We start from the raw sequence: 24803 nt of genomic DNA, 5'->3' as shown, positions 1-24803 counted from the left end.
TTAGGACCCTCAAATAATTCCCTGATCCCATCTAAATGTCAAGAACTCTGAAGGTTCTTAGATTTTATCCTACTTTCAAGATAACACGTTAGTCCGTCATAGTTTCACAAATCTGATAGACGGCAAGGCACTCCTGGGTAAGAGACCAAGGACTTTATTATTCCCCAGAGAGCAAGCAGCATGTACTTCATGCTCATGTCAGCTACCTTTGCCCCCCAAGCACCATGGGGCAGCACATGATCCTGGATGCTGCATATGTACTGGGTTTGCTTCAAGTCGATGACACTTGACCTTAGGAAACCTCTTTACAATAAATGGGATGCCAGAAAACCTGCCCAATTTTTGCCCAGGAGGGAGACACTATTTTTGTTATACTGCACAACAAACATTTCTTCCCTCTGTTCTAGAAGGAGACATTATTTCTGTCTTCCAAGTCTGTTCACTGTACAAACATCCTTGAAAAGAGAGATAAGGTTGTTAGTGTCTCTGTGCAGATGACGTGCAGAAATGAGGCTCATACAGACCCAGCACTAAAATCTATATCACCACTTACATGCTGTTCCTTGAATTACTGTAACCACTTGTACATTCTGTGATTATAGTGCTTCTTGAACTGCTCTAAGCATTACTTTTCTGAAGGGACTATGCTTTTACTTCTATATTTACTGCATCCACCTGGATGTCAGGTACAGAGTAGACATTTGGCAAAGCTTTTGATATACAGGCTGGTGTCCTTTAAATATTTTCTGGATCAGTCTTCAAGTTTATTGCCCCAGCTATCCTAGGAGAAAGGATAGACAAATGGAGTAAGCAGGATTCACTAAAAGTTCTCAAATGGCTTTAGTCGCTCAGGGCAAGTTTTCCTTTAAAGTATAAGCACTAGTACTGCAGTAGCTTTGGCGGAGGTAGCAGGACTTAGCAATCAATGGCTATTAAGGCCGAGTGGGACCATAGCAACCTGACTGCTGACAGTCAAGAAGCATGTCAGTCAGGATAGTGGTAGCAATTGGCCACATTGCCAGCGACAGAGCCTCAATACCAACAGCACATATGGAAGATGTTAGATCACATGACACCTGAATAGAATCACAAAAGATGTTTAGGAGTTTTCTAGTCATAAAGATGGGAAGGGGAATCACATGTGGGAAAGAATAGATATAGAAATGTTGCATGTCGGGGGAACCCCAAGTAATTATATATATAAATTAAAAAAAATCTATATAAGTTTAAATATATATGTATATGTATACATTTAAAAATATATATTTTTAAGAGTTGGGGGTAATTCAATAGGAAACTAACCAGAGTCTCCATTGTGTAGAGCACCTGATAGTAGTACTTCTGAAGGGAGAAAGCAACTATTTGTCATGAGCCCAAAGAGAGATAGTGAAATTGGGAATAAGTGTGTTTAAAACTTCCAAAGCAATTTGAGGGAGTATTTATGCCTGTTAAATCTAATAGAAATCTTGGGCTTATACTTTGTGCTTTTGTTTTTTACATGAAAAATTTCCTGTAATCAATTTTTATTGTGTTTTACAAAGATATGTTCTGTTAATTGATATTTGGATGGAAAATACGCTGATTCTTAATCCCAAATAGTTTGGGAAGATAGCTATCGGTGAGGCTTTTAGTAGGGAAAAGTTATCTGGGCCTTTCCCCCTTGCACTGGTTTCTCTGGTGTGGGTAGGGGAGGATGGTTTTGAGGAGGCCATGCCTGGCTGGGTTTCAGTTAGATGGTAATGATGCTTGCTCTAGCTGGTGGTAAGAGCTTGAATCAAGGGAACAGCAAGTAGAGACAGTGAGTAAAGGAAGGATCAGCTCAAGGGGGTAATAGGCATGGCTAACCCATATTCCAGCCCTTGACAGGTACCTGACAGAGACTAAGTGCTTTCTGTAGGTTTTCTCATTTAATCCTCCAACACCTCATAAGGCAGCACTGTGGTCATCACTTCCATTTTATAGATGAGGAAACTAAGAGAAATTAAGGACCTTGTATATGCCCATATAATTGGTAAGTGCTGGAGATGACATTTGAATCTAAGTAGTCCAGTTACCTAGAGCCCTGTGTTATATCACCAGGCCAAAGCTTTGAGGTGAATCATCTGAGTCAAGTGTTTGGGCACACTGAGGAGGAACTCTCAGGTGTACAATCTGACCCACCTGGCTGTGGATGCTGACAGGCCCAAAGCAGGGGATGCAGGAAAAAGTTCAGCTCTGGCAAAAGGCTGGAGAGGTGAGATATTCATCCCCTAGTGTGCTGAATAAGGTTGCAGAAGTGGAATGAACGGCGTTTGATTATAAAAACCTTTTAAAAATGAAAAAAAAAGTTATAGAGGGCTGTGATATAAGCCCTTTGCTCTAGGTGGGCAGGCTGCATATGAATCAGTAAAGGGAAAGGACAGTTTGAAAATGATCACAGTGTTTCCACAGTCAGGACCATTGAGAACACATCAAGAGAGAAATTCCAAGAGGGGAGTAGATTTTAGCTCGGGAAGGGATAGAGAATATGAAAAGATTATTGAATGCCTACTGTGTGTTAAGGGCTAACACTGCATTATCTTGTATAATCTCCATGAAAATCCTACAAAATATTTATTCTTATTTTTCTTGCAAACAGGTAGAAATCATCCTTGCTGTCTTGTTCTTCTTGGAGCCCTGAGCAGCCATGGGAACAGGCCCAGCCCAGCTGACTAAGTCCTGACCAACAGGTGCCCGCTGACCTTTGTGGTCTCAGCTGACACCCACTAACTCCATGAAGCAGGAGCACCTGGAGGCCTGGAAGCTGACTACAAACACGTGAGTAAGCCCAGCCCTGTCTCCCTGAAGAATCCCAGCTGACCCTATCTGAAATTTCTGACCCACAGAATACTGACCTAAGTAGATGGTGGTTTTGAGCCACAATGTTTTGGGATGGTTTGTCATGTACCAACAGGTCACTCATGCAGAAAATCATCTCATAAATGAGGTAGGTGAAGATTGTGCAGACTTTAGAATGAATGAAATCCCCAAAGGAGAGAATTGTTAAGATTCAAGTGATTTTATTAACTTTCTTTCACAGATTATTTTTAGTTACTTGAAAAGAACCCCAAACTCCCAGAAAAGTTGCAAGGACAGCACAAAGAACCTTTTCCTCTCACTCTCTCTCTTTTTTTAAACCACCAAATCTTTAGACCTTATTTAAGTTTTCCAGTTTTCCCCATAATGCCTGTTAGAGAAAAACTTTCCACTTCAGAATCCCACATTGCCTTTAGTTGCCTCAGCTCTGTTCTCTCCTTCATTCTGGAGCCAGTTTTCACCCTTTCTTTGACTTTGATAACTTTGACCCTTTTGAAGACTGCAAGGCAACTGTTCTGTAGTACGTTCCTCTATGTGAGCTTGTCCCCTGCTTGCTTGTACTCTGATCCAGGCTACACACTGCAGGGAAGAGGGTCACGGAAGTGGTGCTGTCTTCTCATTGCATCTTACAAGGCTGTGAATGATTCGTGTTTGTTCCATTACTGATAATATTCGCAGTGATCCGTTGATTAATGTTGTATCTGCCAACCTTCCCCACTGTCAAGTAACTATTTTGCCTTTTGTAAAGAATAAGTACTTCAGGCAGGTACTTCAAAATCATGGAAATAATCCATTCCTTACCAAACTTTCTCTCTTTCTCTCTCTCTTTTTCTTACTTTATATCAGTATGAACTCATAGGTTTCCTCTTTTATTCGGAGAGTTATAATTTATTGTCATTATTTATTTTTATTCTCAGATTGTCTCTGATTTGGCTGGAAATAGCTCAGGCAAGCTTCCTTATATTCTGATCTGGCCCCAGCATTCTTTGAGTGCTCTATTGCTCGCTAGTCTAATGAGATATCACAGGGTCACTTTGTAATTTCCTGGGTCCTGTCTTAGAATTAATCATTTCTTCAACGAGCCCTGGATTTTTTTTTAAGTAGAGAATGGTATTTTATTTATAGACTTATTTATTCATTTTAGAGAGAGAGCACACACATGTGCGAGCAAAGGGTGGGGCAGAGGGAGTGAGAGTGGGAGAGAGAGAATCTCAAAACAGATTCCCTGCTGAGCATGGAGCCTAATGCCAGGCTTGATCTCATGACCTTGAGATCATGACCTGAGCTGAAATCAAGAGTTGGATGCTTAACTGACTGAGCCACCTAGGCACCCCTGGAAAATGGTATTTAGAAGTCAGGATCTGGGTGCTGAGTGGGCTCATTGTTGCTATAATCTCACTCCTTGTGAGCTATCACAGTGGTTGGAACTAGGGAATGTATATGTATACATACATGCACATACACATGCACACACAAGCACACACACACACATCCCTATGCATTTGCATCTATACTGTAAAATCCATCTTTATATATGAAAACATGAGTTAATATGAATATTTCCACTTTTAATCCCACACTGTAGCATTCATTTAGTTTTCTCCCTTTGTGTGTTTGTAAACTCCTTCTCAGACAGTGAGAAACCTGGCTCCCCTTGCCCTTAATACATTAGTGTACTAATTGATCCCTCAGTATGTAAGGATCTTTATCACCACTGCAGTTTCCTTCCCCATACCCCACTCCCACAGCAGTACTGCCTTACCCCTCCTGGGTAAGCACTCTCCTGACCCTGTTGGGGCTCTCACAGCTCACTTCAGGCTAACAAGGTCCTGTCTCATTCCCATCTTTGTAGTTTCTCACCTTGCTCTGCCCTAGCTAATGACTTGAGAAATGAACTGCTTGGGACATGAAGGGGAAGAGAAAGAAGAACAATTAGATTGATGGAAACTAGAAGGAATGGGGGAACAGTCATGATAGGGATTAGAAAATCCTTTACATGATGGTGTGTATATGGAAAAGTGCAGTGCTGACCTTCACTGCAGTGAAGCCTACAGATGAAGATCCAGAGGACACTTGCTGATAAGTAGCAGCATTTTGAATAGCAATATCCAAAAACAAATATAAATATTGTGCCATATGCTCTAAAGAAGAGATACATTAAACTAACCATTTGTCAAACAATTAAAATATTATCCAAACTCAAATACAGGGCAAAGTCATGAGTCTTATTGGCTGTATTCCAACCCTTGAAGACTACCTGTCAGGTCAGAAATCCAATCTAGTGAGGGTCATCTTGTGTTCTGCCAGTGACCCCAGAGAGATCCCACTTTTGATCTGGACTCTCTCCTATTTCTTCTACTACTCCTATTAAACACAGATAAAAAACAACACTGGCATATCACTGAAAGATTGAAAGTAAAGCCATTTTCCCAGGTGGTTTTCAAAAGTAAACACTCTTTAGGTTTCAGGAAACTGATTTCTTTTTTCTCTGTAAATGCTTCTTGAGGTAAACAGTTTCCAGAAATGTAGGTGCGGGGGGCGGGGGTATGGCATTGATCAGGGAGGTGGGAATTTTTTTTCCCTTCAAGATTTCTGGGGTGGTTATCATCTCTTCGGCTTTTGTCCTATATCTTGCCTGAATGGCTTGTTGCCTTATCGACTCTTGACTGGTATAATTTGCAAACATTTTCAGGTACCTCATTAAGCATTTCTGGGCTGCTGACATCCTTTGTCAATACTTGACACTTTTATTATTGAGCTCCCACAGAGAATTTAGCAATGTTTTAGAGGATTGGTTTTGCGTTGGAAATGCTGCCACAGTCTCCTTATCTGATCAAAAAGGAGCATGTGCAAAGATAGAATGAGCTGGGAATGAGAAATGATTTACATGATTCTTTATGCTCACTCTGGAATAAATGGACAGTTTAAGAAGATGATATGGGTGTTTATTACCTGGAGCTTGGCACACTAAAAAGAAACAGCATAGTGTGTGTGTGTGTGTGTGTGTGTGTGTGTGTGAGAGAGAGAGAGAGAGAGATAGGGAGAAAGAGAGAGAGTAGGAAGAAGGGAGGGATGGATGGAGGGAGAGAGAGAGAGATTGTCAGTTTGTGGTATACCAATGGAGTTAACTTTGGAGCACTTCATTGTACTCATATATTCTTATTTTCACTCCCAAACATCTGTCCATTTTTGTTTTGTTCTCTTCATCTCACCTTAAATTAAGAAAAAGCAGGAGAGTTTGAGATAATTAATTTTCAGTTAATGTCTACATCTTGAAACATATTCCACTATTCTCTGGCTGTCTAATGATTAAATTTCAGTAATTACATTCAGGCATTTTGAGCTGGAGATAGAAGTTAGCTGAGTGTTTGGTCCCAGGCTGTCTGTATCACTCTGAGTCTTCTTCAATTTATTCTAACCACAGTCACTTTCCTCTAATGGTAACTCACAGAAAACCAATAACATCCTCAATAAAAGGGTTAATGATATTTCCTTCTCCTCTGGGGCCCTGAGATTTTGCTGAAACTTTTTCCAAGACTGAAGAAATCCTATTAATGGCTAAGTAAAAGTAGAGTACACCATGCTTATCAGTTCTCACATTGTCTCTGGTCATGGGTGACGGCCAGTACTGTATTTCTTCCTGGACCCCATCTGATCGTCACTTGAAATCTATTCCCATCAAACCCTGGATATAACCAAGGGATGGATGTCCCTGTCAAAGCTGCCCAATGAATAATCGAATCCAACCTGCAATTTTTCTAGACTGCCAAACATTTCTCAGGTTCAGTTCACAGGCAGATGTTTTTTCCTCTTTTGAATTAAAATTGGGAGTAGGGGGAAGCAAATTAAAGCCACTCAGAAAGTGCAGGATCTCTTTACAAGTATAACTTCATAGGTAAGATACCTCCCTCCATTCCTGTCCAGAAAAAATAAAAGGCAGTAACTGGACAAGGGAGGAGTTGTATTTTTCCAAGATGTTTTGGGAATAGATAAAACATATACTTTATTCCCATGTTTTGCCCTGTTTTTCATTGTCCTCCAATAGTGCTTCTCAAACTTTCATGTGTGCATAAATTACCTGGGAATCTTGTTAAACTGTAACTTCTTATCCACGATGTCTGGAATGAGGTGCAGGATTCTGCATTTCTTTTTTTTTTAATTTTTTAATTTTTTAATTTTTTTAATTTTTTAATTTTTTTTTGGATTCTGCATTTCTAATAAGCTCCTAGATGATGTGGATGTTATGGGCCACATTTGGAGTAGAAGAAGCTAGGGCAGGGGTTCTCAAAGCATAGTCTTGGACCAGCAGTATCAGCATCAGCTAGAAATGTATTAGAAATGGAAATTCTGGGACCCTAGCCTGGAGTGATACAATAAGTGGAAGGGACCACCAAAATATCCACCCTCTAATCCGTGGATCTTGTGAGTGTATCACATAAAGAGGAACTTTGCGGATGCAATTGAGGTTTATGAACTTTTAAGTTAGGGAGATTATCCTGGATTATTCAGTGGGCACAGTCTAATCACAGTGAGTCCTTAAGAGTAGAGAGCTTTCTATGGCTGGAGTCAGAGAGATTCATTAGAAGGGAAAGGCAGAGAGGTTGAGTGTGAGAGGAACTCGTGTTGTTGGAGGGGGCTGCATGGAAAGCCTGAGAAGAAATGCAAGCAGCATCTAGAGGCAAGCTTGGTCCTTGCCTGACAGCCAGCAAGATTATGTGGACCTCAGTCCTACAACTACAAGGAATTGAATTTGGCCCACAATCTGAATGACCTATGAAGCAAATTCTTTCCCATGGTTCCAAGAAAGAATGAAGTCCTGCCAGCACCTTGATTTCAGCCCCCCCTGAGACTCTAAGCAGAGGACTAGTTGAGCTGTGCTGGCTCACAGATCTGTGACTAACAAACTTGTGTTTTAAAGTCACTAAATTTGTGGTAATTTGTTATAGCAGCAATAGGAAACAAATACATTGACTGAATCAGGAATTCTGAGCATAGGGCCCAACAATCTGTCTTAACAAGCTCTGCATGTCATTCTGATGTACAGTCTAGAAACTGTGTGCTTTAGAGTATGCAGAGAATCCAACTTAAAGAAATGGTTGCAGTGTTGGCCAGTTTTCCTAACATCCCTGATCTTGTTTCTGCATTTGTAAAATGGGGTTAAAAAACCAAAGTGTTGGGCAGCCCCAGTGGCTCAGTGGTTTAGCGCCGCCTTCCACCCGGGGTGTGATCCTGGAGACCCGGGATTGAGTCCCGCATCGGGCTCCCTGCATGGAGCTTTCTTCTTCCTCTGCCTGTGTCTCTGCCTCTCTCTCTCTCTCTCACTCTCTCTCTCACTCTCTCTCTCTCTCTCTGTGTCTGTCATGAATAAATAAATAAAATCTTAAAAAAATAAAATCTTGTCATCGGCGAAGAGGGAGAGTTTGACTTCTTCTTTGCCAATTTGAATGCCTTTAATGTCTTTTTGTTGTCTGATTGCTGAGGCTAGGACTTCCAGTACTATGTTGAACAGCAGTGGTGAGAGTGGACATCCCTGTCTTGTTCTTGATCTTAGGGGAAAGGCTCCCAGTGCTTCCCCATTGAGAATGATATTTGCTGTGGGCTTTTCATAGATGGCTTTTAAGATGTCGAGGAATGTTCCCTCTATCCCTACACTCTGAAGAGTTTTGATCAGGAATTCGCCGATGACATGATACTCTACATAGAAAACCCAAAGGCTCCACCCCAAGATTGCTAGAACTCATACAGCAATTCGGTAGCGTAGCAGGATACAAAATCAATGCCCAGAAGTCAGTGGCATTTCTATACACTAACAATGAGACTGAAGAAAGAGAAATTAAGGAGTCAATCCCATTTACAATTGCACCCAAAAGCATGAGATACCTAGGAATAAACCTAACCAAAGATGTAAAGGATCTATACCCTCAAAACTATAGAACACTTCTGAAAGAAATTGAGGAAGACACAAAGAGATGGAAAAATATTCCATGCTCATGGATTGGCAGAATTAATATTGTGAAAATGTCAATGTTACCCAGGGCAATATACACGTTTAATGCAATCCCTATCAAAATACCATGGACTTTCTTCAGAGAGTTAGAACAAATTATTTTAAGATTTGTGTGGAATCAGAAAAGACCCCGAATAGCCAGGGGAATTTTAAAAAAGAAAACCATATCTGGGGGCATCACAATGCCAGATTTCAGGTTGTACTACAAAGCTGTGGTCATCAAGACAGTGTGGTACTGGCACAAAAACAGACACATAGATCAGTGGAACAGAATAGAGAATCCAGAAGTGGACCCTGAACTTTATGGGCAACTAATATTCGATAAAGGAGGAAAGACTATCCATTGGAAGAAAGACAGTCTCTTCAATAAATGGTGCTGGGAAAATTGGACATCCACATGCAGAAGAATGAAACTAGACCACTCTCTTGCACCATACACAAAGATAAACTCAAAATGGATGAAAGATCTAAATGTGAGGCAAGATTCCATCAAAATCCTAGAGAAGAACACAGGCAACACCCTTTTTGAACTCGGCCACAGTAACTTCTTGCAAGATACATCCACGAAGGCAAAAGAAACAAAAGCAAAAATGAACTATTGGGACTTCATCAAGATAAGAAGCTTTTGCACAGCAAAGGATACAGTCAACAAAACTCAAAGACAACCTACAGAATGGGAGAAGATATTTGCAAATGACATATCAGATAAAGGGCTAGTTTCCAAGATCTATAAAGAACTTATTAAACTCAACACCAAAGAAACAAACAATCCAATCATGAAATGGGCAAAAGACATGAACAGAAATCTCACAGAGGAAGACATAGACATGGCCAACATGCATATGAGAAAATGCTCTGCATCACTTGCCATCAGGGAAATACAAATCAAAACCACAATGAGATACCACCTCACACCAGTGAGAATGGGGCAAATTAACAAGGCAGGAAACAACAAATGTTGGAGAGGATGTGGAGAAAAGGGAACCCTCATACACTGTTGGTGGGAATGTGAACTGGTGCAGCCACTCTGGAAAACTGTGTGGAGGTTCCTCAAACAGTTAAAAATATACCTGCCCAACGACCCAGCAATTGCACTGTTGGGGATTTACCCCAAAGATACAAATGCAATGAAACGCCGGGACACCTGCACCCCGATGTTTCTAGCAGCAATGGCCACGATAGCCAAACTGTGGAAGGAGCCTCGGTGTCCAACGAAAGATGAATGGATAAAGAAGATGTGGTTTATGTATACAATGGAATATTACTCAGCTATTAGAAATGACAAATACCCACCATTTGCTTCGATGTGGATGGAACTGGAGGGTATTATGCTGAGTGAAGTAAGTCAGTCGGAGAAGGACAAACATTATATGTTCTCATTCATTTGGGGAATATAAATAATAGTGAAAGGGAATATAAGGGAAGGGAGAAGAAATGTGTGGGAAATATCAGAAAGGGAGACAGAACGTAAAGACTGCTAACTCTGGGAAACGAACTAGGGGTGGTAGAAGGGGAGGAGGGTGGGGGGTGGGAGTGAATGGGTAACGGGCACTGGGGGTTATTCTGTATGTTAGTAAATTGAACACCAATAAAAAATAAATTAAAAAAAAATAAAATCTTAAAAAACAACAACAAAACCCCCAAAGTGTTGATGTGAGAACTTCGATCAGAATCTCTGGTAGAATATTTAACAGTTCTTATTATAGTAGGGTCCTCAAATGTTACCTTCTTTCCTTCCTTTCACTTCCTTCCATGAAAACACTAAATGCAAACAGTATTGATGATTCTGATGTCAGCTTTCTGAGGCTTAGGGCTTGGAACTTGACCTTGATTGTCATTGTGTAAATAGGAACTGGAAAGGAAAACCAGAATCACAGGAAGGAGATGCAGGTCTAATTTATAAGCAATTGCCTTGCTCAGCTTAATTGCTACTCTTCAGAAAAAGAGAACAATGAACATGCTTCCTTTGCTTTTAGAAAAAATTCAGCACTATTCAAATCTCGATATAGAACATTTGGTTCTAAATGTGACCTTTTAATCATAGCAAGAATGTAAGTTGGTTCTTTACATCATGCAGTCTTTGCTATAGGACCACAACAGCTAAAATACGTTTACTTTCTGTACATTCTCAAGAATGCAATGTACTAATTCTAATTTGCTAGTCTACTGGAGTGCTCTAATGCTCATTAATTAAAAAAAAACTTCAAGTGTATTTTCTTTTATTTGTGTCCACCTCTGAGCTGAAAATATTTGCTAATTCTTTGTTCTTTATCCACTCTGTATGGTGAGCTGCTTCCTTGGATGATTACATATTCTTTTCCTCCATAGTCACTACAGCCTTTCCTTTCTGACCATCAATCACTGTGTGATGAAATTTGTTGATTGGGTTTATTTTGCAAATGATGCAGTTTGCAAAGTCCCAGGTTCATAGTCATTTTCCATCGCTGTCTAGACGAGACTAAAACTCTCAATCAATCAACACTTCTAGATTAATTTTTCCCTCTCTGTGAAATAAAAAAAAGTGAATTAAGAGTTAAATTAGGCTTCCTGGCTTATGTATTTATTAATCAATCAATGTTCCACATAATACTAAATTAATGTTTATGGTACAATATCTGCATACCGATTTCTGTGTCTGCCAGCGTGAAAATAGTGCTGTGCTGAAGCAAGATTCTATCTGCTGTGAACATTTTTATAATGAGCTGCAGCTCTGGAAACATTGAAACCCATTTAAAAGTGACCTGAATTATCTCTCAGAGAAAATTAAATGGGTGAAAGATCAAGAATAAGAAGTAAATATATATTTAAATAGCATCAAGATGGCATCTTTTCTTTACTGTACATTTCTTGGTTTTACTAATATAAAACTGCAGCTGGGTAATTTGGGAAATAGTTGGAGAGATTCACAGCTTACAGATGCTCTTCCTTTAAATATATGGATAGTTCGAACCTCCATTCACATCACATTTCTTATTACATGTATTAAATATGGTTAGTGCCCAGAGAATAATGCTCAATATCCTTTTATAGTTAACATGTTGACTTTCTCTAACAATGGTGTATAGAATGGAGGCTAATTACCTGAAGTGTGGTCCTCAGACAAGAAGCAATGATACCACCTGGGAACTTGTTAGCCCTGCTGGGTCTCAGAGTCTAGATCTTCTGAACCAGAATCTGCATTTTGACAAAACCTGGGGAAATTTGCCTGTACATCAAAGCGTGAAAACAGCTGGAATGAAAAATGGGGGAGGTGGGGTGTAGGCACTGTGAGGGTGTGGAGGATAGAGGTGGTGAAAGACAATATTGGACAGAAATGTGCTTCTCACCTGCTTGCCATCAAGTAGGGAGAGGTTTGTGATGAATCTCTTGTGTTCTCTTGCCTTTTTATCTTGGTGTTCAGTAGAATGCATGTGTTAAATAATTGTGTAAATTTGATGGTGTGGTTTATGATTATGCACTCACAGAATAAGTCTATATGGCTTATATTCTTTTTCTAATCAAGTGTCTTCAAGTTTCAGCATGACCTTGAATGAGAAGCAATGTGGGTAGTTGAAAACCCAAAGGTTTTGTGGCTACATAGAACTAGACTTTAATTCTAACCCTGACAATGTTATTGTGTTGATAGTTTCTTTATGTGTGAAATAGGTAAAATAGCCATAATATTACAGATGCCAACATGAGATGATGCATAGGAAGCTCCATGTTCAGCAACCAGAATGAAGTAGTAGTCTAACAAGGGTGTCTTCTTTCATACTGATAGTTCACTGGTCCAGCCATCCATCCATCTCTTTCTTATTATGTGTACGTGTATATAAATCTGTCTATACATCCATCCATCTGTCCGTCTATAATTTTTGTATTTTTTTTCTTTTTCCTCTTCTTTTTGTCTTCTGCTATGTCTTTGGCTTTTGGCTGAATAAAATGGGCATCGATTTAGATTAGATGTTGGCAGGCACGTTTCTCTTCCAGCCTGCTTCCCATTCCCTATGTACTTCTGTAATAGTGTTGGGTGCTCCCATAAGTGGCAGTGTGAGAGGTGAAGCTTCTGCTGGCATTTAGGTTGAGAACACAACCCAGTTAATATCAGACTTCCATTTCTTCCTTTACTTCTCTGAGGGTGTGAGGAGAAATGAGGGGAATACATACTTGTGCTTGTGGTCCTCACAGGGAAGGCTCTTGAGCCCCCGTGTCTTCAGGTAATCCGTATCAGGATCCTGACATTGAGAGAACAAGATTTTGATACTGAAAGTGATCCTTCAATATGAACGGGAATTATTCCCTGCTGAGCCAAACTGCTCATTTATCTTGTACGTGACAAAATCTGCTCTAGCATATGGTTTCACCTTTGATAGGAAAAAAAAAGTCATTTTAATTGCTAGTTAAGACTGCTGGGTTACTTTAATTTGCAGGCTCTTTATTAACTGTGATCTATTTCATTTAAAGCAGCAATAATGAGATTTGGTGATAGCCTCCCAATTATTAAATTTCACAGGCTCTGTTAGAAGACTTGGGGGGTCACCCTTTGAGACTCTGAGCTATTTCCATTTAAGATCTTAGCAGACTTGAACTGTAGGCAGAGCCCAGATACATAGTAGGTTCTTAATAAACATTTGAATGCTGGAAAAGGAAGATGTGTATATCTCGTCCCCCATTTCCTTTAAGACTCTTATTTCCAGAGGTTGTGGGTAGAATGTAATTTTTCCTCATTAAATCTCTCAAATTGAGACACATGTGGCAGCAATTGCTTAAAATATCTACTTCAGAAAAAAAAATCTACTTCAGGTATTGAAAGCTGTACATTTGCTTATAGTGAGTTAATCCAACCAACTTCCTTACTCTGGTTTTACTTAGATGAAGGCAAGCAGGAACAGCAGCTACTTCAAATGGTATGCCAATTGCGAGGGGGAGCCTGGATGACAGTTTCTAGCCTGTGGGGTGGAAGTTCTATTAAACTGTCTTAGAAAAGATGCAGCATATTTTGATGAAAAGAATGTAATTTTAGAATTCCTGAGACCTGAGTGCTTGTCCCAATTTTGCTCACTGAATTGTGACCTTGAACAAGTCACTTCTCTTTCTAGATCTCAATTATTTCACTTGCAGAATGTGAGACTGGAGATGAAAATTTTGTTCAGGTTCTAAGCTCTGTTCCTGCCATTCATATCTCACTCAGGTGTCAGAACCCAGATTCTCATTTGGTTTTATCTCTAACTTGGCATTTAAGTCAGGCCAGGTGTCCTAGGTCTTCATTTCTCTGTCTCTGTAGTTGCATGAGAGATATCCTGGGTTTTAGCCTGTAACTAGTTAATTGAACACATTGTTAGAGACATTACGAGAATCTTAAAGGTGGGGTATCTATATGTCACCCAGGTCACCAAAAGAGTTAGAATACAACTCACCTACTTGTGATGACTTGGGGGTGTTAGTTGAATGTGGAACATTGTTCCAATATGTTTTTTAATTAATTAATTGTTTTAAGTTTAAATTCAATTGATTAACAATGTATTATTAATTTCAGAGGTAGAGTTTAGTGATTCATCAGTCTTATATAATATCCAGTGCTCATTGCATCGCATTGTGTTGACATGTTTTGACACACATGTGCCCTTGGAGTCCTGGAGGTACCTCAGCCCATAACCTCAATCAAGAATATGGGACTGCTGTAGTGTTTAGTTTTTCAACGTTGTTCTCCCTGCTGTCAGTTGTCCCTTCTTACGCTATTGGTTACCATTTCAAGCTGAACTTGAAATCAATGACTCTAAATTTTTACACTGTATTAAGCCTGCAGTTTTCACTTCAGGGTAACATCATTTCTTTCTCTTGAGAGTAAAGTACAAGGGCTTTTTGACAGTTTCTTTTGTAGCTGACTTATTTGGTTCATGGCAGTGACTTGAAGGTCTAGAGTTGCCAGACATCAAAGTAGAAGTTGAGGAGGTGGGGTTCTTATATACGACTGTATGCAAATATACAATCAATAATATATCATGTTCAGTATCAAAAAGTGCCATATTTTAAAAATCTTTTAAATTCCATAGAGCACTTAGCACAGTGTCCTCATATGTAATAGACAGCTAATAAATTTTGTGAAAATGTAGTCTGCACTTAATCATATGGATTATAGATCCCAACTCATATATTATCTAATGGCCATTTAAGTTTCTAAGGTATTACAAAGGGAGTTATATATGTCCTGAGACTTCTCAGGCCTCCCTGTGTTCCAGGTACAAATGGGAGCACTTTAACATGAACATGACCCAAACTTCACTTGTCTGGAGATGCTCACATAGGACTTTGAATATTTCAGAAATTCCCTAGATGTGCTTATAAACATGCCAATTGCTGCCAGATGCTAATGCGACCTCTCCATTTTAACAAGGTAGACTTTGGGGTCTGCTATATTTACAGATTGGAGTCCTGAGGTAATGGGAGCTACATTACATCTTATTGTGAAGTAGAGAATGATAGCTGTCTCTGGCTTCTGGCTCACTCCTCCTTCACCTTTGTCGTTGTCATCATCATCATCATCATCATCATCATCATCATCATCATCATTTCTGTGAGGAGGAAGAGGAATATTTTCCTAAGCAGTGTGATTAGTGAAACAGCTTTTTTCATTCCTCTTTTTCTCCCAGCAGTGCCTCTTTCTGCAGGACTCAGTCCGGGAATACTCTGATGCTGAGGCTTTCCTTTGGATCATGCTCATTCTGCCTGCCTCCTCTAAGAGGTCTCTAAGAGGTGGCTCCTTAATGTCTCTTCCAAATAAGCTTCTGATGGGCTCACCAAACCAGTTCACTGAATGTGCCCATACACGTATGGCACATTCCTGCTTGAACCCAAAATATATGGAGTATTGAGCATGCTGGATATTTTACTTTTCATGTAGGAGCCATCTAGTAGGTCACATAGCCACAATATGGGTAGCCTTTGATGATGCAGGCTTTGAAGGACAGTTTGTGTAGTATGTAGACCTTTATTTAACCTTTATTATATTATGTCTTGGTGCCTGCCCTTGATGAGTTCATGCTTTTAAAACTCCTTTACCAATAGATGGGGAGAAACAGAGAGAGAAAGCAGCTTAAATAACATTTTAACAAGGTTTATAATGAAGAAAAGAGGGTAAAATGATTACATGAAATGAGATGTTTGAAATCATTGGCAGATCTCAATTACCAATCGATTCTTGGTTTCCCCTGAGTGCAGGGCTAACAGCAGATGCAATATATATATATATACATATATGGCTATATATATGTATATATTGTACATATATATGCAATATATATGTATATATTGTGTGTGTATATATATATATATATACACACACACACACACACACTTATGTGTCCACATACAAACCAGTTGCCAAATAGAGCATATTCTTTTAATTCCACCTGGAATATGGTGGAAAGATCAAAGACCAACTCCTGTTGCTTCTTCATTCCTCAATAGCTGCTCAGAAACGGTCTCTGTTATGTTTGCATTTTGTAGAATAGATGTTGTAAAATTTCAAAAGAAAAGCCAAAATGTTAGTGGAAAAGATCTATGTGAATGTGTGTATGTGTGTGTTCAGATTTCCATGGCTGTCATCTGCTTTGCAAAGATGTTCTTAAAAGGTACTGACAAATCCAAGGCATTACCCATGATATACTTAGACACTTAGCCTTGAGCTCTACTCAGAATGACCTTCTCAAATCCAATAAACAGTAGCTCTATGACTATTTTATTACATGCCATGATGCTCACAGTCATAAGTGGTTACCTTGAACTTTGGCCCCTTTTTGGTTTTCAAAGTAATGATTCAATGAACTTGAAGTGACGTATATAGGGGAAGCCTGCTCTAACCTGCTCTTGAATGATTTACCTTTGTACAGTGTCCTGAATAGGAGTAAAAACTTATTACACAAAATGGATATATTTCTGTTTTAACTTTAGTAGAGAAGAAAGGTGAGATAGAAGAATAAAATTCAGGGGAATCATATTTCAAATAAACATGTGTTGGTTCTCATGAAAACACTAGGTTTTTTTGTGATAGTAAGATGGCTCCTAAAGTTGCCACCCCCTGAAAACATATGATTTTTATGGAGCTTTATCAATCAATCAATCAGCCAATCAACCATCCAGTTTAGCAATCAGTAAGTGTGTTTGTGTATCTATTATACACCCAAGATTGTTAGATTTTATTGATAAATGAATAAATTTCTTTATCTGACAAATATTTATTGACAGCCTTCTTTGTTCTGATAAGACATGTTAGGTATTGTCAACACAACAAAACATAAACATTACCCTCAAGAAGTTCCTAGTTTATTAAAACCATGCATGCATAGCTTGAATACTATATTATAAGTATAGCAATAGAAATATTCTTAGGGTATTGTGAAATTCATTCATTCACCCATTCAACTTCTGCAGTATTCTAGACATTATGCTAGGGTCTGGAAAAAAATGTTAAAACAAGACAGAACTAGCAATTGCTCTCATGGAACTTATATTTTCATATGGGAGAAAGGCATGAAAGAAAAAGAAAGAAATGCATTAAAGAAATAAATGCATTTAAATAATGAGTGAATGAGTATCTCAAAATCATGGTAGATACTATGAAGGAAAGCATGAGGATTTATAGTAATTTATAGGAAAGAACCCTACAGGTCCTTACAGGTACTCATACAATGAAGCAAATAACTTTGCTTTGAGCGATCAAATATCTGTATGGCAGGTAATATGTTCAGCTATGAGTGGGATCACAACATATTAAGGAACACTAAGGCCCATTGAAATCGCTAGGCATGACTGCACACACCTGAAATATATAGCGTGAAGAGTGCTAGGAATCAGGTGATCTAGTCTTCAGTGTTGGCCTAACGACACCCACCATTTGATTTAATGTTTAATATCTCTGGATTTCAGTTTTTTCACTTGTAGACCGAAAGAGTTGGATCAGATCATCTGTAAAGCCCTATCTAATTGTACATTTCAACATTCCCAGTAGGATAAATAATTCCTCACTTCTCTGCAAAAGGGCCAATTTCTCCATAGAGACAAAATATGTGCAGGTGCTTGTTAAAGCTTAGCGCACCACACAATGTAATTGCTGAAGGAATAAGGGCCAGACAGATTAATATGCATGTGCTCAGATGTATAACATGGGATTTGGAAGCACACATAGTTCACCAAAGGTATGCCTGTTCCAAAGAACATGTGCTTTATGTGATTCATAGGTCTGCCCACTTTTTGAAAGGGTTGATGAAGGAACCACTTGTATTTCTCTCACATGTATGTGTGTTACCCAAATTGGAAAAGATTAAGCATGGAAGTCTGTCCCAGGGCAGGAGTAGAAAGAACAGAAGCCATGAATGAAGATACAGGGTGTAGTGAGTTGAACACTGGAGCAGGAATACAAATACCTAGTGTCTGGCCTAGGTTTTCCACGATCCAGCCTTCACTCACTGGGCAGGATACTTAATCTTTCACCAGTACCATCTGCATGTAGTTGAAAGGTAGAAGTTGCCCTGAATTAGTGTTCCAACTTCAGTGTTAGCATCAGATACTCTTTCCAGTCAAGTCATGTGCGAAACCTCAGCATGCCTAACAGATAGAAGTGAAGTCACACTGGTTGAGGGAAGCATTGAAGACCTGTCACCCCCGTCAATGGGCCTTTTACTCTCATTCCTAAAGCATCTGTGAGGCAGCAAGCCAGGGCTTCTGGAAATTCAGTTTGGAAGCCACTGCCCTAAAGGATGTCTGTGTTGCATTGATGACAATCTGGCAATATCACACATGGTCCTCTGAAGTCCTCACTGTTGCCAACTCACACACACTAACTTTTCTCTTGTTTGTACTAACTTGTTAAATGAAAGGACACTGGTGCATAGAAGGGTATTTCTTAAATGGCTTCTCAGCCCTGACTGCTTGTGTGTGTTGACTACAGTTCTATACCTCACTCCTTCTATGTTCTGGCCACTTCTCTAAGTGAAAGCTGGCTGGCATTTAAGGCAATCTGGAGGGTTAATTATGGTCCATGCCAGTGATTTAATCCTGCATTAGGTAAAGACGCTGTACAGACTGTGGAACACTTGACTTATGCAAATATGACCTTACACAGATTGTTCTATGAGGCCCATAATAACATCTTCGAGATGGAAATTTTCATTATGCTGTGTGCAGCTGATGGCTGCAAAGCCAGGGTGCTGGGCAGGCAGCAGCCACCACAAGGTGAGGGCCTTTTGACTGTGCTTTCCTGTCGTTCTGTTTTCCCCTTGGAGTTTGGCTAGGGCTGCATGTGTTCCTTCAGTATCATTTGTATTATTACCTCTTTTATGACATTCTAGCTGTGATTGAATGGAAACCAAGCAATAGCAAGGGGTACATTAGAAGGAAAAAAATGAAAGTTTAAAGAGGCTGATAAGTGCCAAAGCCTTTATTCCATTGTGTGGGGATTTCCTTTAGCTGCCTCAACAATGAAAATTATTTTGCATGAAAGCACATGCATAAAAGTGCACATAAAATTTCCTACACATGTGGTATAATGCTTAAAAAGCTAGGTCCTGTAGCTAGACAGATGAGACTCTCAGTTTTGTCTCTTCTTAGTTTTGTGACATTTGTCAAAGGGCTTAGTGTCTCTCAGCCTCAGTTTCTCATCTGTAAAAATGGGTGTAATGACACTAGCACCTTATAAGATTGCCTTAAAGATTAAATGAGATAATATGTGTAAAGTGCTTCCCTTTTTATCTGGTACTTAGAAAAGTCCTACAATTCACTATTAAATTCCATTTTTTCATCCACATTATTGGTAATATTCCATTTCATTAAGAGCTCCTGCTTTGGTATTACTACAGATTTCTTTTTTTGAGTAGTTACAAAAGGAGAATCTAGGTGGAAAAGTTAGTACTAATGCAGATGAAGGATGAAATTTACAAAGGTATGGGATACATTCAAAAGACAAAGCAAATAATTGTAAATGTAAAGGGAAGGTGCAAGATTTTTAATACAATGCAGTGGTCAGCCATGAGTGGTTCAATGGACTTAAAATTTGTACTAATAATAATTTGTAATATTCAAAATGTAAGAATGATAGTTTAGAAGACTAACATTGTGATAAAAGCAACAAAAATTATTCCAAACTGTTGTAAATAATTATAAGGAGACAATGGTATTGCACATAGCAAATTTTTATTGTGAATAAAATTGGTCTCTTTTAGGGAATTATATCAAAAAGAATGTTTTAAAGGCAGAAAAAAAATCATCAGTATTAAAGACCACAAAACAGTCATGCATTTTTTTTTCTTTTAGACTTAAAGTATTAGCTAAGGCTAAGGTAACACTTGCTCATCTTTTAGAACTTGCACAGTGCTTGAAGGCCTTGGCGAGGCAGCAGGGATCAATATTTGAGCAAAATGTGTATTGCAGGGTGGCCTGGGAGTAGAACCAGTGTGAACAGGGATGTGGGTGTGGACCAATGTGATTAAACCCAGAACAGGGCTGGGAGATGAGGTTTTTATCCTCTGAGTCTTTGGCACCAGAATAACCATCAGTCCTAATGGCTTAGTCTTGCCTGAGGCTCTCTTTCCATTATGTGAGTCTATATTTTTCATTTTCCTGACTTTCAGATGCTTATAGGTTCTTCCAAATGGACTGATTACATTCCTGTTTGGATCATACTCCCTTGGAGTACACCTGGATCCTTTTGAGAAAGACCTTACTTAGGTCACTAAAACAAAAGTTTTGTCTATTTAGTTTTTGCCAGAATAACTCACTTTTGTCCAAAGGTTGGGCCGGCAAGGCGTCCTGAGTTGTAAATTGGCACTGCCTGACTGGGCTGCAGTCTCAGAACCCCAATCGCCATGGTGAATCATGTATCGGCAAGATCCTGATCACCTGGGACTTCAGTTCCTCTGCTCTGCCCAGTGCCTGGAGCAGAGAAGGAATGCAGCACAAAGGGTGAATGGGAAAAGAGGACTATGATCAAACATACATCTTTTCCAATAAAATCCATTCCTGGTCAAATGCTGAAAAGTGAAACATGTGAAATGGCAACAATATTTATTTGTTGACAGCTCACTGTATGTCCAGCATGGTGCTAAGCTTTCTTTCTATTCATGTAATTCTCACAGCAACCACAATAGGTAGGTATGATGGTCTTTGTTTTATAGATGAGTAACAGTATTTTAAAATGTGGAGAATAGCCAGAAAGATAACATTATTTTTGCAATTGAGCTCATGTATGGGAGGTTCCAGAATGGATTTGGTAACTGTCATTTTGCTTCCTTCCTTGCCCCTGGATCTGATAGATGAAGGATGGGTTGCCATAGTCACTACCTGGGCGAGCTCTTCTCTCAAAATTTCGGTCCATTTGGTCACTAATTTCTGGCCTTACCATTCTGGATGACATGGTTATTTTAAGTATTTCTATATTTGAAATTACAAACCCCTAGATAGGTATTTTTCAAAATAAATTTAGTTTATCCAGACACATTCCTCATTCTTAGCATGTTTCCTTGTTTACTTTCAGCCATTTCACACTGATTTACTGCTGAACTTGGATGGATCAAGAATTTTGCCTCATGTTCCTTAAGCAATGCCCCTGAGTGCCTCCTGACCCAAACATGGCCAAAATGCATCCTGGCATCCTGGAATGATGCCTAGAGGCAGGGAGGGAAGGCTTTTCTAGAATAGTTTCAGTGGGACTATCTCTTTTTCTCTTATTTTCTCTCTCTATGTTATATATCTGGGAGCACTAATCCCATTACTAATGAAAAAATCAATTGCATGGAAAACAGTTGTGGTCAGAATAACTGTAAGGAGCAATCCTTTAAGAAATGCCAATGCGTGTCAAAACACAGAGTCTACCAACAGGGCAGTCATTTACTCCTAAAGTATTAGAAATCTACCTTATATCCTTGGGCCATATGTAAATAGAAAGTCCTTTCCTCCTAATTTTAAGTCAGGAATTATTATTTAAAGTTAGTTAAAAAAATAAGCTCAAGCTTATTTGCTGTCATTAATTACATGCAGATTTTTAGTGCTTTATGAAAATTGCTCTGAACAATAGGCCTGTGAAAGAAATTCACGAACAGATGTTCTGGGTAAGTTCGGAGACATTAGGTTTCTAGAAAACATGTTTCAAGCAGTTGGCTCAGGCATAGGCACACCTTTTAATTACACTGAACTTATGATGGGTCAACATTTCAGGGTTTATCTGAATTGTGTGTTAACCTTCAGCACTGTCATCACGCTAAGGGCAATCGCTGACCTTGAAAGAAGAGAGTTAATCACGAAAAGCAATTCAGCAATTGGCCATGTCAGTAAATAACTGAGGAGGAGGGGGTGGAAAGAGAGAGAGACTGAGACAGAGACAGAGACAAATAATATGATTTAAAAATGTGAAGCTAAAGATTCTGTGTAAAGAATCCCTATGCTTTGTTTCTTTCCAACGTGGGATGGGTGTGCGCTGATCCACCCATATTTACGCTTCTGCTTTCTATGGGCTTATTTAGGAACTCTGTCTGGGGTTGTATCTGTGTGGGGTAACTGGGCCTGTCTGGGGATAAGTTGCCAATGTTGTGCCTCCTGCCCCCAGATGGCAGGAATTGTGGAATTGACTTAGCTCTCTTTCACTGGTCTCAGGTTCCAGAGAAGTGTATGTTGCTTCCATTGCAACTGGGAATCTCAACTGTATGTAGAAACTCATGATATGACTTCCCTTTTTTTTAATCATTAAAAAACCCTGAATTTTTTTTCTTATTTCCTAGAGGATAATAAAATTATCCCCAATTGACACCTGCACCCCGACGTTTCTAGCAGCAATGTCCACAATAGCCAAACTGTGGAAGGAGCCTCGGTGTCCATCGAAAGATGAATGGATAAAGAAGATGTGGTCTATGTATACAGTGGAATATTACTCAGCCATTAGAAACGACAAATACCCACCATTTGCTTCAACGTGGATGGAACTGGAGGGTATTATGCTGAGTGAAGTAAGTCAGTCGGAGAAGGACAAACATTATATGTTCTCATTCATTTGGGGAATATAAATAATAGTGAAAGGGAATAGAAGGGAAGGGAGAAGAAATGTGTGGGAAATATCAGAAAGGGAGACAGAACATAAAGACTCCTAACTCTGGGAAACGAACTAGGGGTGGTGGAAGGGGAGGAGGGCGAGGGGGTGGGGGTGAATGGGTGACGGGCACTGAGGGGGCACTTGACGGGATGAGCACTGGGTGTTATTCTGTATGTTGGCAAATTGAACACCAATAAAAAATAAATTTATTTAAAAAAAATTATCCCCAATGTAGAAAGAGAATTCTTCAAGGCACAAAATGTATTTCTTGTTTTCCTCCCAGTACTGAGACATCCTCCTTGTTGTTAAAACCGTATGTTCTGCAAATGGTCCTCAATAATGTCTGAAGCACCAGGTCTCTAGATAGTGCATCTCCCAATATATGTGGGGGTGGGAGGGCAGGCAGGAGAGGCACAGGGCACCTGCATGCCAGGTGTGGTTCCCTTCCCCATGTGCCGTCCTGTCTTTCTCTTCCTCTGTTTGTTGAAAGAGCCCACGAGAGCACGCTCAGTTCCCACCTCACCTCTGACATGGCATCTGTGAGGAGGGACTTGTAAGAATTCCTGCCAAGTAAGCTACAGAATGTAAAGTGGTATATGAATATGTAATAGCAGCCATTATCAGTTGATGCCCCTGTCTTTGGAAAGAATCATTTCACTCACTGTGGAGAGAATGAGGGGCAATTTGAAATGGCCTGAGCTAAGTGGCATTTCATATATTGCCAATCAAATTAACCTTGAACCTTTCTCTGCTACTTAGAATTCCTGTTCTTTTTCTTCTTTCTCCATCACTGAAAATTAAAATAATGTGTATAAAACCACTTTTCACTCTACAATGTTACATTCTCTCCTCCTTTCCTTCCCTGGGGAGGAGAGAGAGGAACAGTTCTGTGTGTCAGTCAAACAGATGGAAACCTAGAGTGGGGAAAATGGGGCTGTCATTGAGGCTGGGAAGACCCTATACTATGATCCGTCTTCTGCTACTCTCCTAAGCATCAGATCCACGGATGCCCCTGACCTGAGCTGGGATGTATGATCCTAGATCACTGTTGCCTGCATGAGCACAGAATTCTACAGGAGCCTGGATCCAGGGCTGCTCGTCTTCTGATTCTCATTCACAGTTTGCATCTGTGATGGAAAGGGGTTTCTTTGGAGCTCCTGGCTGATTTTCTCTGAGCAGAAAGCAGCCATTGTGTGAATGAATGTAGGCTATTCAATGCCTGCATTCTGTATGAGTATTTAGTAATCATGTATATTTTCAATAAAATGGTAGGTAGGTACCCTTCCCCACCCCCAGGACTATGGATGCATGCATTACCCTTTCTTAGTCTGAGGGCCTATCAGAAGTCTACGCTTTTTAGATGGGAGAAGTCTAACCCTTAGCCACTCTGCTGGTTTGAGTTATAGTTTTATACCAATCCTACTTTCCATTTTTCAACCCCTAGACCTTTATTTATGCTGTTCCCACCCAACGGCCTGTCCCTGTTCCTCAATATCTCTGCCATTAACTTATCTCATGATACAACCTCCCAAAACACAGTTTCAGTGCTTTGCATAATCCAATGCCAGTTCTTCCTTTATCATCCGCATTGCTACCCCTGATTTCTTCCTTCTTTTGAATTGTAATAGCACTTGTCTCTATTTCACGGCAGTTACTAAATCATGTTCTGCGCTGTGGCTCTATGGTTTCTGTTTGCTCTGTTCTTCTAAATTTTGAGATCTATACAGGCAAGAACCATTTTTGGTTGTTTGTGTGTTTCCGACGTTGTGGCAGAAGAATTTAAGAAGGCTTACGGGAGTTTATAGAAAAAGAAAAGAAATTAAAAATAGATAAGAAAAATGAGGCCAAGAAATTTTCTTTGTAACTTGATAGTATCTTGTCCCTTTCAAGTGTTGTGTGTGTGGGGGG

General features: G+C 39.6%; 1 long non-coding RNA gene across 1 annotated transcript in view; it reads left to right on the top strand.

Moving 5' to 3' along the window:
• LOC144287752 (uncharacterized) overlaps positions 1–22904 on the top strand; it is a 36651-nt gene extending 13747 nt beyond the window's left edge. Inside the window, exons 2-3 of the long non-coding RNA XR_013355515.1 lie at positions 2618–2796; positions 22588–22904. This is a non-coding gene — a long non-coding RNA (uncharacterized LOC144287752). The remainder of the gene's footprint in view (positions 1–2617; positions 2797–22587) is intronic.
• Positions 22905–24803: the final 1899 nt, after the last annotated feature.

The sequence above is a fragment of the Canis aureus genome, chromosome 17 (genome assembly GCF_053574225.1).
Source record: "Canis aureus isolate CA01 chromosome 17, VMU_Caureus_v.1.0, whole genome shotgun sequence".
NCBI classification, from domain to species: Eukaryota; Metazoa; Chordata; class Mammalia; order Carnivora; family Canidae; genus Canis; species Canis aureus.
The sequence above is the reverse complement of the archived record's forward strand: the minus strand, read 5'-3'. Positions and strand labels throughout refer to the sequence as shown.